This window comes from Pezoporus flaviventris, unplaced genomic scaffold, assembly GCF_033815535.1.
Source record: "Pezoporus flaviventris isolate CSIRO_AGI_PZ_B2104156 unplaced genomic scaffold, CSIRO_AGI_Pfla_v1 ptg000018l, whole genome shotgun sequence".
Taxonomy (NCBI): Eukaryota; Metazoa; Chordata; class Aves; order Psittaciformes; family Psittacidae; genus Pezoporus; species Pezoporus flaviventris.
This window is the reverse complement of record NW_026892566.1, coordinates 6,911,768-6,926,732: the sequence shown is the minus strand read 5'-3', so window position 1 is coordinate 6,926,732 and position 14,965 is coordinate 6,911,768.

The window sequence follows — 14,965 nt, the reverse complement described above, 5'->3', positions numbered from 1 at the left end:
GGGATACTCAGCATACAGCATTAATAGTCCCTGAATGTACCCCTTTCAGAGACCCAGGAGGACAAAAATTTTGGGGTATTTTTGGTTGTTTGTTCCCCCCCCCCCCATCTACAAAAGACTATTAATTAACCAATGGGAAAAAAAAAACAACAACAAAACAAACAAAAAACAAACAACAAAAAAAACCTAATATGATATTTATTATTTTATCAAAACAAATTAAAAAAAAAAGAAAAAACACAAAGCTTCCGTAAGAGTCTGTTCTTGTGACATTTTTAGTACTTGTTTACAGATTCAGGGTATTCAACACATTGTTGGATAAACCCCTTAACACTTCAGTGCTTATCCAAGCCATTCAGAGGATCTGCATTCATAACAAGAGGATGAGAAATTTGGTAGTAAAAGTGATGTAGTGTTTTAAAAGCAGCATTTTGTGTTAGCAAAACAGGTATCCACTGTTCTGACTTCAGCCTATCTCATGGCTCTTCTGGGGCATTTTACTTTTCCACTTTAAGACATATATTTAGGAGTTACTGAAATAGATCCCAAGGCTCTGATTTTAATGTAGCTTGACAAATATATTGTCATATGGAGTAATTGTACGGAGTTTAAGGATATTAACTTTTGGAAGGAAAACATGAACTTTGCCAGATAATTTGGTCAGATGCAGAAAGAGCTAACTGATTTGGATCATGGAGTTATTATAAAATAAATTGAATGTGATAGTGGCGATATTATTAGTAATCCCTATGGTACTGCCAATTTATCACAACAGGAGTTAGCTAAAAACAGAACACTTATGTAAACTGTACACAGTGCTTGACAAATAATCTGAACAGAAGCATATATGTTTCTTAGTATATTTTACCTTCTCATATAGTGATGGGATTTTGAGGTGGCATATTGTCTTGGGGTCCACCTTAACAAATTGAGAATTTATTCAAGCATGCTCTGAAGCCAATAAGAAGAGATTTTGCTGCTGCCTAAAGAACAGAGTGCAAGCAGGACTTCATCTAAGAGCTTTCTTTCCAATTGCACCAGACTGGCTGTTGCAGTTATAAGCTATATGATTGAGAAGACAATGCCTGTGATGAAACAACCATGGAGATCATTGCCAAGGAAACTAATCCCCAAGTTTAAATAAATAGATATCGTATTATAGACATCATAGAATCATAGCATGATAGTGTCATAGAATGGTTAGGGTTGAAAAGGACCTTAATATCACCTAGTTCCAACCTCCCTGCCATGGGCAGGGACACCTCCCACTAGACTATGTTATCCAAGGTCCTCTCCAACCAACTTTTTTTTGCCTCTAATTTTTATTTTTTAGTAATATTCTTTGCCAAATTTGTGTTGCTTTAATTCTTGGTAATTAATCACTTTTACAGCAAATGCCTTGATAATTAAAACCACAGCCAGGTTGGTGAGATTCACTGTAACACATCCGACTGAAATAAACAATACCATAACCTTCTGTCGTGGTTTAAACCCAGTCAGGCAACTTGTTCTCTCACTCCCAGTGAGTGGTGCCAGGCTGACAGCAATCGAGGCCCCCCCCACCCCACCCCGGGGCTCTCCCCTTCCCTACTCCTGGAGGAATGGGGAGGAGGATCGAAAGGGTGCAACTCCTACGGGTTGAGACAAGAACAGTCCAGCAACCAGTGTACAACACAAATCACCACCGCTACTACCAATGACAACAACGATAAGAGAAAATAACAAGGGAAGAGAATACGATACCACCGGCCAAGAAACGAGTCCCATGCAGAAGCCCGTGTCCTTCCGGGTAACTCCCAGTTACCCCCCACCCTGGGCATGACGTGCTGTGGTATGGAATACCTCTTTGGCTAGCCTGGGTCAGGCGCCCTGTCTCTGCTTCCTCACAGCTTCCCCTCCTCCCTGGCAGAGCATGAGCCGCACAAAGTCCTTGGTCAGGGTCAACATCACTTAGCAGCAACCAAAAACATCGGTTTCACCAACACTGTTCCCAGGCTGGAAGTCAAAACACAGCACTGCACCAGCTACCAGGAAGGAGAAACATGACTGCTACTGCTGAACCCAGGACATTATCCACCCCTTATTCCATACCATTCATGTCATGCTCAGATCCCACATTTTCAATACACCATATCTCTCCCACATATATACATCCATATACATACAGACCAAGAGAAAAAGATCATTTTCTTAGTTCATGGACCAACCCCTATAATGCTGCCAAGTCCATTCGGTCCATGATGTCAGGTTCCATCTCTTGTAACAATCTTTCAGGGCAGGAAAGGCTGTGTGCAGTATTGGATTGTTGCCTACTGATGCTGGTCGGTCCTTTACTGCGGAACTCATCTGGTACTATCAAAGTTCATTCTCTGTTGGGATGATGGTTAGAGGGAAGTCAGGGCCAGTCGCTGGTGACCTGAAGACATCTAGTTGATGGGCTATAAAAGTATTACACAGCAGGCAACAGCATACAATTAAGTTCATTGGCTGTTTTCCCCTAAAATCAAATTTCCTTGAGGTATACATCGAACTTCCCCATCTTCCCGCAGTACCCACCAAGTATATCCAGGTCCCTGAGCAAAAGAGCAATCCCACGAGTGGGTTTGCCTTTACCTGAAGCAGGAATAACCCAGACTGTCTTCCCTAGCAAATTCTTCATATGCACCACGGGAACTTTGTCCCCCTCTACAATATGTAAAAGTTCTGACTGGGCTGGGCCAGCCCTGTTGGCAGATCCTCTGGTGTTGACCAACCAGGTGGCCTTTGGTAAGTGTGTATCCCAATGCTTGAAAGTTCCCCCACCCATTGCTCTCAGTGTAGTTTTTAACAGCCCATTGTACCGTTCGATTTTCCCAGAGGCTGGTGCATGGTAGGGGATGTGATATACCCGCTCAATGCCACGCTCTTTGGCCCAAATATCTATAAGGTTATTCTGGAAATGAGTCCCATTGTCTGACTCAATTCTCTCTGGGGTGCCGTATCGCCACAAAATCTGTTTCTCAAGGCCCAGGATAGTGTTCCGGGCAGTGGCGTGGGGCACAGCGTATGTTTCCAGCCACCCGGTGGTTGCTTCCACCATGGTAAGCACATGGCGCTTGCCTTGGCGGGTTGGTGGCAGTGTGATATAGTCAATCTGCCAGGCCTCCCCATATTTATACTTCAACCATCATCCTCCATACCAAAGAGGCTTTAACCGTTTGGCTTGTTTAATTGCAGCACATGTTTCACACTCATGAATAACCTGGGCAATAGTGTCCATTGTTAAGTCCATCCCTCGATCACAAGCCCATCTATATGTTGCATCTCTGCCCTGATGGCCTGAAGTGTCATGGGCCCACCGGGCCAAAAATAATTCACCTTTATGTTGCCAATCTAAGTCCATCTGAGCCACCTCAATCTTAGCCGCTTTATCCACTTGTTGGTTGTTCTGGTGTTCCTCAGTGGCCCAAATCTTGGGTACATGGGCATCTACATGACGTACCTTCACCACCAGGTTCTGCATCCTGGCAGCAATATCTTTCCACAGTGCAGCAGCCCAGATGGGTTTACCTCTGCGTTGCCAGTTGCTCTGCATCCATTTCTTCAACCACACCCACAGGGCATTTGCCACCATCCATGAGTCAGTATAGAGGTAAAGTACTGGCCACTTTTCTCATTCAGCAATGTCCAGGGCCAGCTGGATGGCTTTCACCTTGGCAAACTGACTCGATTCACCCTCTCCTTCAGCAGTTTCTGCAACTTGTCGTCCAGGACTCCATACAGCTGCCTTCCATCTCCGATGCTTTCCCACAATACGGCAAGAGCCATCAGTAAACAAGGCATACTGCTTTCCACTTTCTGACAGTTTATTATATGGTGGGGCCTCTTCAGCACGCACCGCCTCCTCCTCTGGTGATATTCTGAAATCTTTGCCCTCTGGCCAGTCCATGATGACTTTTAGAATGCCTGGAGGACTGAGATTTCCTATTCGAGTTCGTTGTGTAATTAGTGCAGCCCATTTACTTCATGTAGCATCAGTTGCATGATGAGTAGAGGAGACCCTGCCTTTGAACATCCAGCCCAGCACGGGCAACTGGGGTGCCAGAAGGAGCAGTTGGGGTATAGCTGGCCTCAGATCCTTTATATCCCCGACTCCAAAAGCCGAGGGGTCGACCTCGAGTCTCCCCTGGAGCTTTCTGCCAGAGGCTCCAGGTAGGACCGTTCTACCCAGCTGCAGTGTACAGCACATTTTTTACATCTGGCCAGGTCCGGACTGGTCCAAGGGCTACTGCATGAACTATCTCGCGTTTAATTTGCTCAAAGGCTTGTTGTTGCTCAGGGCCCCATTTAAAATCATTCTTCTTTCGGGTCACATGATAGAGAGGGCTTACAATCGAACTGTAATTTGGGATGTGCATTCTCCAGAACCCCACTGCACCCAAGAAAGCTTGCGTTTCTTTCTTATTAGTTGGTGGAGACATTGCTGTTATCTTGTTGATCACATCAGTGGGGATCTGTCTATGTCCATCTTGCCATTTTATTCCCCAAAATTGGATCTCCTGTGCAGGTCCCTTGACCTTACTCCGTTTTATGGCAAAACTGGCTTTCAGCAGGATTTGGATTATTTTCCTCCCTTTCTCAAAGACTTCTTCCGCTGTATCGCCCCACACAATAATGTCATCAATGTATTGCAGGTGTTCTGGAGCTTGCCCCTGTTCCAGTGCAGTCTGGATCAGTCCATGGCAAATGGTAGGGCTGTGTTTTCACCCCTGGGGCTGTCGGTTTCAGTGAACTGGACACCCCTCCAAGTAAAAGCAAACTGTGGCCTGCACTCTGCTGCCAAAGGAATTGAGAAAAATGCATTGGCAATATCAATCGTGGCATACCACTTGGCTGCCTTTGACTCTAGTTCATACTGAAGTTCTAGCATGTCCGGTACGGCAGCACTGTTAGTCTCCATTCTCCATGATCCCGCAGGTAAAACCATAGGGTACCCCGTGGCATATACCTCCTGTATCTCCTCTCGAACAATAGGACGCCTTTTGTTAAGAGCTGAGACGTGTGTTGGTACATGTGAGGAGCTGGATAAATCAGATAGATTGTCCATCAATTGTTTGAGGTCCTGGGACAGTTTTTCTACAGCTGAGATGATGGAAGGGGTGAGATTGTCTTCGAACTCTCGGAGTTTATGAACCATTTCATCCACTGTCAGTGGTACTATGTCATTCCAGGTTCCTGTTGCCAATGAATGGGCATATGATGACTGTGCATTCCGTGTAAGTTTTTGCCACATGGGTCGTGTACATTCAACTTCATCTGGATCTATAGGTGTATCCCTGTTATTCGGCTTGATGTGATAGATCATCTCTACGATGGCTGATTCCCTCAGAGACTGGATGCCTTTTCTATAGTAGTCAACTTGGCTGAACAACTCATAACATCACACTTGTATGGAAACCTCTCTTTCACAGCTGCCAAGAGCCGCCTCCAAAGACTGAAGGTCTTCCTCTCTCTTGCAATTGCTTTATCAATTCCCCCTTCTCTAGCAAGTGATCCCAGCTGCTTGGCTTCTGTACCTTCTAGTTCGTGACCATCGGCCCCATTGTCCCAGCATCGGAGTAACCAGGTGATGATGTGCTCCCCTGCTTGACGGGTAAAATCTTTTCGCATATTCTGTAGCTCGGTTGAGGTCCAAGATCGAGAAGTTACCTCTTCTTCTTCTTCTTCGTCATGTGATGATGACTCCTGATCACATTCTGGACCGGGTGGTGAATTCATTGTTCCTTCATCTTGCTTCACCCTTCTTGCCTCCTTTTTGCTCGTTCTCTTGCGTACAGGGCAACCGATATTGGTACGAATTGGTCCTCTGGTTTGGCTGCAGTGATTATCACTGTGGTTTGAGTAGCAACTGTACTTGTCGCTGGGGTTGGTGCAGCTGCTGTGCTTGGAGCTGGGGTAACCGCGCTGTCTGTTGCAGTTGAAGTTTGAGCAGCTGCTGTACTTGCCGCTGGAGTAGCTGTGCTGTTCATTGCAGCCAAAGTTTGAGTAGCGACTGTTGCTTTGCCCTCAAATCCGCCGACATTCTTTTCCTTTTGAAGGTGCTGGATAGTGTTGAACAAGGCCCTGTAAGCATAGGCCAAGCCCCAGCACGTTGCCGTGATTTGTCCATCTCTGGTATGGCCAGAATGACCACACACCTCATTTAAGTGTTTTACTAATTCTTCTGGATTTTGCAGTTGTTCGGTAGTGAAATTCCAAAGTACTGGAGGGGCCCACTGACCTAGATACTTGCCCATACTATCCCACACACCCTGCCACTCATGGCTGTCCAGCCTCAGGGAAAATCTCTTGGTCCTCCTACATTGTCGTTTGACCCCAGACAAGACCCAAACCTGACTCTGCTTAACTCTTGAAATCAGTCGTGGGCAAAACACACTCTGTATGCGTGCTAGCATGGTGATCCCCATCACCATCAGCAAACAAGTCTCAACAGCATTAAAAGGCCATTCAAAAACTTCAAAACTCTCAAATGTAAATGGTCTGGGGGGACGACTGGGAGGGTAAAAGGATGTCTCCTTCACAGGTTGAGCACCTGAGAAGAAGAAAAAAGATGTGTAATTGCTAAGCACTTCTATTATGTACCTCCCAAAGTATAAAATTGGTGACCACACTGGGAACATAAGCCAGATCAGTTTCATGATCAATGATTCTATTGTATTACAAGGCATTACCATGAAGTACAATGAGACAAAAGCCTTAGCCCAAGCCCCACACTTGAAAAACTAATACAGCAAATTCCGGATGGAAGTAAGATACAATATACTGAAACTGTGAGATCAAGAGGAACAACCTTGAGAGCCAATAAATCAGCATTGTGACGAGTGACTATTAATCTGGTCAGGTCTGTCGTTAACCCCTCGTGCCCCACGTTGGGCGCCAAAAAGAACTGTCGTGGTTTAAACCCAGTCAGGCAACTTGTTCACTCACTCCCAGTGAGTGGTGCCGGGCTGACAACAATCGAGGCCGCCCCCCCCCCCCCCCCCCGGCGCTCTCCCCTTCCCTACTCCTGGAGGAATGGTGGGGAGGAGGATCGAAAGAGTGCAACTCCCACGAGTTGAGACAAGAATAGTCCAGCAACCAATGTACAACACAAATCACCACCGCTACTACCAACAACAACAATGATAAGAGAAAATAACAAGGGAAGAGAATACGATACCACCGGCCAAGAAACGAGTCCCACCCGGAAGCCCGTGTCCTTCCGGGTAACTCCCAGTTACCCCCCACCCCGGGCATGATGTGCTGTGGTATGGAATACCTCTTTGGCTAGCCCCCGTCAGGCACCCCGTCTCTGCTTTCTCACAGCTTCCCCTCTTCCCTGGCAGAGCATGAGCCTCACAAAGTCCTTGGTCAGGGTAAACATCACTTAGCAGCAACCAAAAACATCGGTTTCACCAACACTGTTCCCAGGCTGGAAGTCAAAACACAGCACTGCACCAGCTATCACAAAGGAGAAACATGACTGCTACTGCTGAACCCAGGATACCTTCAGCTTTCTAAAATATGACGTACATCGTTCACTGCATAACAGATTTATTCTATTTTTTTTTAATGAGAAACATAGAGCTTTTCCATTTATTTTAGGTTGAGGCAAGACGTTGGTAAAGCAAGCTGACTGTTTGAATGAGGATGGCTGTATGAACTCAAGGAAGAAATAGGGAAATGAGCTATTGAATATTTTTACACATGTCCTTGTATATATATAGTTATGAGAAATTTTTTTTAAAAAGCAAAAGTCTTATAGATCAAGCATTTCCTAGATTATCAGCACTGGTTTTATCCTATATACTACATGGTGTACACTATATAATACACCTTATATACCCTGTGCAGTATAGCAATACTACATGCTTACTACATACTACTTAGCAGAGAACTGAAGAAATAGTTTTTCTGACTGCGTTCTGAGCAATCATCTTTTGTTAAAAAAAGAAAAAAAAGAAAAGAAACATGCATGCAGAGAAACAGATCTGATACAACAATATATTACTCCTAGTATCAGAGTTAAGTCATAAAAAATATACTGCTTTATGAGTAACATTCTTCATTCTGTCCTACAATTCTTTTACTACACCACCAGATTTTGTTATATTCAGTTGCACAGACATAAATTTAGGGTTATTTTCATTGGTGACAACACTTCATCAGGTTTACAGTGGAGTAACTGGAATCAAAACGTGAACCCTATTTTTATTGCAACTAGCTAAGGAATAATGGAAACAGAAATGTGAAAGAACTAGAGATTAATGGATAATTTTCTGGGACTGATAGGTAAGTTACTGTACTGCAGTAGAAAGGGCAGACTCTCCTTGTCTCTAGTGTAGGCCAGAAGAAGCTGCTGCAGAGAAGACAGTTTAGTAGCTCTAGAATAAACTGATACCAGAGAACATGTGTTTCTAATTCTAACTAAATACAGGCTAAAGTCTGAATTCCAGTCCTTTTAAATGTCAGTTTGGTTTTTGGAGTGGTATCGGGGTTTCTTTTTTCCCCTTTTTCCCCCTTTTGATCATGCCTATTAGAATTCTTGTTCCTTAGTCTAAGGAACATCAGAAGTAAATGACATTTGCCTATCTCTCTACAGAAAGTACCCCATGGGTCTTCATATGTTGTACTGATTTTAGTTATTTGCATTATGCATATGTGGCTATGTGTGCCTAAGAGAGTTTGGATTGAAACAATCTACAGGTAAAAAAAAAGAATCATGCCACTGCACTCTTATCTTCAGTCTTTCTTAATTTCTTTAGCTTCCATATTTCTTTCACTATGCACAAGACTTGGAGAATCCTGCATGTATTTACAAATATAAAAAGTTGTTTGGAGTTTCAGCTCAGGGAGCAAGGAAAAAAGCTATGTTGCTGTGCCAGCTATATGGTATTGAAAATGGTCATGTTCACATCTCTTTGGGTCTGATTTTCATCAGCATTTTAAATGTGCAATGGTTTGCATGTCCCCAGAATAAATGGTTTTATATTCTCCAGTCTTCCCTCTGAACAGTCAGCCCTGGTGCTGGGGAGCTGTGGGCAGTGTCCCAAAATGGCAGCGGAGGTGTGGGGTGTGCTGTAGGGGGGAAACAGGTTTCTCTCTCCTTGCCCTGCTCACCGAAGCTGAGATCGTTATTCTGACTGTAGTATGTCTGAGATGGGTGTTTTTTCTTGTACTCAGTGCCAATGCATTTCTGGTATCAAAGATGCCATAAAATTTATGAGCAACTGAGGGCTTTATGAGGGCTTTGAGCAACCCGGTCTAGTGGAAGGTACCCCTACCCATAGCAGGGAGGTTGGAACTGGGTTATTTTTAAAGTTCTTTCCAACCCAAACCATTCTATGATTCTATGATTCTATGATTAGATGACAGACTAAGGCAACAGTTTATTTCACAGTCAGTCTTGCCATACATGGTCAATTCCCAATCAGGATTCGCAGCCATGTAATAAGATGTAGGTGGACTTTTTTTCATACCCCTGTCACACACCAGACTAAAGATTAGCAACAACTGTAGGTTTGCATAGCAATGAAATAGTCTTTTCAAATTAATGCTAAAATATGCTATCATTGAGTCATTTCTGAAGATGTAGGGTGCCCATTAGCATTTTCATTGTATTCTAGAACAGTATCCAAATACCAGTTTAGTGAGTGATGCTTAAATCAGAAATAATGTTAACTACGTTAACTATGATGGTAACAATTAATTTGGAGGTAGTTGTCCTTAACTACATTATATAAATGCATATAAATGCCACTGAATTTACAGACCTCTAATATTGAGCTCTGAAATCAAACGTTTATTTTCTGCTGTTATTCTCTAACAATCCATTCAGATTATTCAGGTTAAGCATTCAAGTAAGGCAATTCAGTTTATGATGTTAAACACAAAATAGTTTATTTACTCCAAGTGTTTTTTCTACTTTTAATTCATTGGTGTATCTACCTTTATAAAAATAATAATTGATGATAATTTGTTTGCAAGACATAGGCTTTCTAGTCGTGTTTCTTAAGTAATTGCCATGTCTTAACTCTATAAATCTTCACTCAAAATCACATGCTAATAAGGAGCATCAAAGATAATTTATACCCCCCAAACTTTGACTCATCATAGTAAAATAGGCAATACATATGAGACTCGTTATCTGTGAATAAAGAATGGTTAAAACCCCTCTGCACAGAGGTACAAATGCTAGAAGTGGGTAAATGGGAAAGAGCATTCCTAAGTAAATGTTTAAAGAGTGAGGATAAATGCCACATTGCACGTTTAAGAAAATTAATTTGGGATACAGATGGATGAAGGCTTTCAGCCCACAGTTAGTCAGGATGAAGGTAGATATGAATTGCTGTGTTGTATGTAATGGTACATACAATAGATAATAAACAACCATAACAAAGCAAAAAAAAACGGAAAAAAAAACAAAAAACCACCCCAGGAAACAGAATTAAAACTGAAATAACACCCTTTCAAAACTCAGTTGTTCACACAAGGTTATTCCGGGATATGCAGGCCACTCCTAATTCTCCCCTGCCGTCCTCCTTAAAATAACAGTATTAATAGACAGCAAATGTGTTTTCAAGTGCTTCCAACGGTTTACCCTTCTAGCAGTGACCTATCTGGCTTTCTCTATATAGACTGTTAACAACATTATATCTTCACTGCTAGTCACTGAACCAGGCAACCAAGTGCCAGGCAGCAGGATGCCAACTGCCAGCACTTCCATAGGGTATAACTCTGAGTACCAAGCATCTTTGCTAGAGGGAAAAGGAGACTGCTCCCATCACCAGGCGATTTCTGCATGGTCCATTTAGTGCTGGCTCTGTTGTTCTCTGGTTCTGTTATTTAGACTCAAAACTTATCTCCAGTTTCCTGTTCAGGAAAGCTTATGACAAGTAGTTTGAAATATTTTTATATTTGACATGATAACCAAATACACTGTGTTCCATAAAGATTTTTACATCTCACCTGAATTCAGAATTATTTATTTTGTCTTCTAATGGCAAAATTTGCCCTTTAAAAAAGCACTAACAAAATGGCACAGTCACTATTTTTTCATAATTATTGGCGATTGTGTCTTTAATAATTTATTTTCATCACTGCATCCGATATTATTGAATATATTAATGCTTATATAAACATTGAACTTTCATAATAGGTTTAATCTCCCTTACAATCTTTCAGGGATTGATCTGCAGTATCTCTGATGAAGACTATTGCTTTTTTCCCTGACATTATTTTGATTTACATACTGTGCTCATAATACTTAATTGCATTAGCATATTGGGGGGTATGCTTTTTAATGAAATACAGTTCTTCCCTCTCCATATTGCTATGGTACTTTATACTGTTTGTTGTTTTTTGTTTTTTTTTTTTACTGTTTTAACACTTCAAAATCATAAAAAAAATGCTAACAGCCTGAAAAGATGCTGCCATCAGTAATAGCCTTCAAGAAAGATATTAAAAGCAGCAAAAGATAATACAAGTGGGATTAGGCTGCAAAAGTTTCAAGAGCTTATACAATAAAATCTATCTGCAGAATACATACAATATCTGAGGTGTAGTTTGTTGATTAAAACCAGCAATTTCAAGGAGTCCACAGTCCTAATTCAGAAGACTTATTCAGTCACCGTACTTGTTTTTCCCCTGTGTGACTGTACTCACATCACAGCCTCACAACTTTCAGAAGGAGATTCTCAATTTAGGTGCTTCAGTTTTATGACTCACATAGATGGGTGATCTCAAGGAATTCTGAGAGCCAAGAGATGACCTCATTCAGTGTCAGCTGCTGCAGGCATTTTCAGGTATCTCCAGACATCTATAGCTCAGACAATATTTAGCCTTCAGTGATGACCTCTTAAACAGGGATATGAACTGGGCTGAAGAGGGTCCCGCTCTACACAAATCTCTTCTTCGTGCAATGTCAGCCTTTCCCCAGTATGCAGCTCAGCTCTGCCTTCTCACAGCTGTTATTTTCATTCTTGCTCTCATACACATGGCACAAGATTGTCTTGTAACTCTTGTGTAAAACAAGCCATGGCCTTGTCCAACACTCTATATTAAAACTGTGAATCTGAAAAAAATTAGGTACCATAATTTAACTTCTTAGAAAAATCCCTTCTACTTTTTACTGAAATTACTCTTGAGGCAGTCACTGTCTTTGTGTTTCACCTGAACTCAGTAGCTCCTACTGGGATTAGGGAGCTAAACATGCCTGTAGATGAGAGAGCAGACTCTTAAGAGTGTTCAGAATGCTAAATTGGTATTTTTACGTTACAAAAGTGATTTCAAAAGAGTAAAAGCTAATAGCTCCAAGCACATCTTCACAGCCATTAGCCATAAACTTTGACAGCATCTCCTCCTGTGCATAATGGTTTGCCAAGACTGATTTTATTTTATCAGCACGCTGGAAATATAGTATAATCTATATAGATGGTGGGGAAAATAAATCAATATTTCTCCGTAAAAATAGTCAGTTAACCTATTCCACTAAAAATTACAGGAGATTTTTAAGTACAAGGAAGGAAACAGAGCCGCTCTAAAAATGATGGAATAAGAAGCATGCCTGTGAGGGAGCTCTTATGTGGCATTAACTTGCCTTGCCTCCTGTTGCAAACAAGCATTTCTTTATAAACATTTTTGTATCACCCCACCCATATGCTGGACATTTGCATAATAGGTATAAGTGCTCTTTAATGATGTTTCAGAAGAAACTGTTTCATCTCACATGTTTTATATGGTTTTAGCTCAAGGTTAGACTGAGCAAGAGGTCATATATATGAAGAAGCTGGTAGATTCTTTTGATACTCAGGATAAGATTCAAGAGGAAAGAATGAAAAATAGCAGCATCTCTCATGGCAAATTTTTATATGTGCCACATTTAGATTACAAGCAAAGGACCCATCCTGCTTCCTCAAGACAGAGTATTTACATAGGAAAAGTATCTCAAAGCACGCAGTCAGTTTCTTACTTTAATAGTTGCCAAAAGACCAGTTCATCTTTTAGCATATGGCAGCACAGCCCTGAGGCTGCACTAGATTATGTCTGTTTCCTTACTTCCAGCTGCTAGGAATTACTAGAACATAGATAGTTATTTGCTGTCTACCTTTCTGTAATAATTACTCTATGGTGGAGAACTCTTACAGGGAGTTTCTAAGGGCTGATCCTCACAGACTACATCTAAAGTGTTAAGTAAGATGTATTGTGGTATTTTATCTGCAGATTCCTAGTATCACAAATTTGGGAAATATGCAGAGCAGTGGCCTTGCCATGACTGAATGAACTTGAAGATGTCACAGCCCTTCAATAGTGAGCAAACCCAGGTATGCCGGAGAGTTCAGGTTCCTCTTTTTCAGCACATCTACAGGCTTCAACAGTATTCTGAACTTTTTATGTGCAGCCCAGAGCCCAGTCTATTCAATGGCAAAACAAACACATTACAATAAAGATCCCCTACTTTGCTAGAAGAACTAAAAGAATGCCAAGTAGCACCATGCATGCAGCATCTCAAATAAAGCACATTGGCAAGGCTTTTAATAGTACAATCCTGTGACTATGAGAAATAAAGGGTATATTTGGCAGTGTTAGGTTAACGGTTGGACTTGATGATCTTAAAGATTTTTTCCAACCAAAATGATTCGATGATTACCCTCCATCATTTTAATTCAACACATGAAGAATTTATAGGCATAGACATATACCCATATGCTTTGGGTAGCCAAGGAGAATGGTGTTAGAAGTGTTTTATTCTAAAATTAATTACACCCATCTGCTGTTTAACCCCAGCCAGCAACTAAGTACCATACAGCCATTCACTCACTCCCCAACCACGGTGTGATGGGAAGGAGAATGAGAAAAAAGGTAAACCCCATAGGTTGAGATAAAAAATTAATAATTGAAGTACAATATCATTATACTGACACTGGTGCTAAGTTACTACTGGTACCACTGAAACTACTAACACTAACACCAACTAACACTAATACTAATACTAATTCTAATTGTTGTGGTTTAAACCCAGTCAGGTAATTCGTTCGCTCACTTCCCCCCCTTTCTTGCCCTCCCCCTGCTCTCGGAGGGACGGAGAGGAGAATCAAAAGAATGCAACTCCCACGGGTTGAGATAAGAACAGTTTAGTAACTAAGGTATAACACAAATCACTACTGCTACCACCAATGATAATAATGATAAAGGAAATAACAAGGGAACAGAATACAACACCTCACCACCCGCTGACCGATAACTCGCCCCCCAAGCCCAACCAAGCTCCAACCGATACCTCCTCCAACCCTGCAGTATCCCAGCCCTTCCGGCTAACTCCCAGTTACATCCTGGGCATGACGTGCTGTGGTATGGAATACCTCTTTGGTCAGTTTGGGTCAGGTGTCCTGTCTCTGCTTCCTCCTGGCTTCCCCTCCTCCCTGGCAGAGCATGAGGCTCACAAAGTCCTTGGCCAAACTGAAACATCCTTGTTATCAGCTCTGTTCCCGAGCTGAAAGTCAAAACACTGCACTGCACCAGCTCCCAAGAAGGAGAAAAAATGACTGCTACTGCTGAACCCAGGACACTAATGAAAAGAGAGATAACATAGAGCAATAAAGCTCAAAAAAAAAAATCAACAAACAGCATTGCTCAATACAACTGCTCACCACTTGCTGACCCATACCCAGCCTGACCTGAGCAGTGATCTGACCTACCAGGTGAATCCCCCCAGTTCATATACTGGGCATAATGTACTGTGGTATGGAATACCCCTTTGTCTGGTTTGGGTCAGATGTCCTGTCTCTGCTGCCTTCCAGCTTCTTGTGCCCCTCCTCACTGGCAAAGCATGAGAGACTGAAAAGCCCTTGATAACGGTGAGTGCTACTGATCAACGACTGAAACATGGGTGTATTATCAGCATTATTTGCAGACTAAATCCAAAACCACAGCACTGCACCAACTACTA